Source organism: Trichechus manatus, unplaced genomic scaffold, assembly GCF_000243295.1.
Source record: "Trichechus manatus latirostris isolate Lorelei unplaced genomic scaffold, TriManLat1.0 scaffold00038, whole genome shotgun sequence".
Taxonomy (NCBI): domain Eukaryota; kingdom Metazoa; phylum Chordata; class Mammalia; order Sirenia; family Trichechidae; genus Trichechus; species Trichechus manatus.
Genome location: NW_004443974.1, coordinates 6,817,538 through 6,819,315, shown reverse-complemented (window position 1 = coordinate 6,819,315; position 1,778 = coordinate 6,817,538).

Genomic DNA, 1,778 nt, shown 5'->3' with positions numbered 1-1,778 from the left:
AGCATCTTGGATAGATATCTTGTCATCTTTCACGATATCAGTGAAGTTTTCTGCCAACAAATCTTCAACAATTCTCTCTGTATTTTCTGTTATCCCCCTCTGTTCTGGTACTCCAATCACTCGTAGGTTATTCTTCTTGATAGAGTCCCACATAATTCTTACGGTTTCTTCACTTTTTTAAATCCTTTTATCTGATTTTTTTCTCAGATAAGTTGGAATCAAGTGCTTTATCTTCAGTCTCACTAATTCTGACTTATAGTGCCTCAGTTCTGCTCCTATGACTTTCTATTGAGTTGTCTAATTCTGAAATTTTATTGTTAATCTTCTGGATTTCTGATTGCTGTCTCTTCTTGCAGGCTGTTAAATTTGTCATTATGCTCTTCTCTAATCTTTTTAATTTCCTCTATTGTGTGTTCTGCATTTTGTTTAATTTCCTTCCTAATTTCTTGAAGAGTTCTGTATATTAAACTTTTGTATTCTGCCTCTGGTAATTCCAAGAAATTTTCCTCCTCTGGAAAATTTCTAGACTCTTTATTTTGGGAGCTTGCTGAAGCCATCATGGATTGCTTCTTTCTGTGCTTCGATACTGACTGTTGTCTCCGAGCCATCAATTACTTATTATATTTATTTATTTTATGTTTGCTTACTGTGTCCTAGCTTCTTGGAAAACAAGCCTATTTTGGAATGTTGAAATGAAGTAGAGAGCATCTGACTTTTGTTTTGTTTGTTTTTTCTACCAGCAGAAATATTCATGGATCCTTTTTATGCAGCAGATTTCCATGTCCAGTTGCTGAGTACATAGGTGCTGACAGTCAGTTCCATTGGGGTGGCAGCTGGACCCCACATTTCTGTGTCCAATCTTCAGGTTAGTGGGAGGCAACAGGTAGTTTTGAAGTTGATTTTCTGATTCTTGGGTTGCAGCTACACTGCTATTTTCTTGAATACAATCGTTCTAATGTCAGGCTTCTGATTCCCCTCCTTCCTGATAGGATAAGAGATAGTACCCAGGTGGGTCCAATTTATATTATTCTCTGAGTTATTCTTGAAGACGCAGCCTAGAGCCTGTGATCCGAGATGCTATAACACTTCCAATGACTTTATAAGCACTCAGTTTTATGAATTTACTCCATTTCTGCTTAAAACTCTTATGGTGGTTTCTTTTCCCCTGCACAGAAATTTGATTAATACAATAGATAACTAAATGTAGTCTTTATCCTGGAATAGCTATGATACTGGACCTCTTATACTGTTGGATAGGCAGAAAACTTCTTCTGTCCCAAATGAAAGCATTACAACTGATTTCTAATATAGAAATAAGAATTATTTTTCTTTTTAAATAATTAATTTTCTCCAAGAAGTCCTCTGCCTCATCCTTGTCGCAGAATATGTGAGAATCTCATCTAGCAACTGTTTGTTGACAACATAGGATTTTCTAGCAGTCTTTTTCCACAGTAGAAAGAAATGATTTCACTTTTCTCTTAAAGAAGAGAAATATCAACTTTATCTCCAGAGCAATCTCCAAATAACCGAAGTATGGTTATTACCTATAATAATTTAACATAAAAATTTTAAATATATTTAAATCTATAATTATCAAAGTACTAGTTCATTGAATAAATAAATATGAGTTGAAAAAGAAAGATGAATAGAGAAAACAAAAATTCATAATTCCGTCACCTTGGGATAGCCACTGTTAATATTTTAGTGTATTTTACTCTTTTTTTTTTTTTCCTAGTCATGTATCACTGTTTCCTATTAACATTATACTGGATTTATAT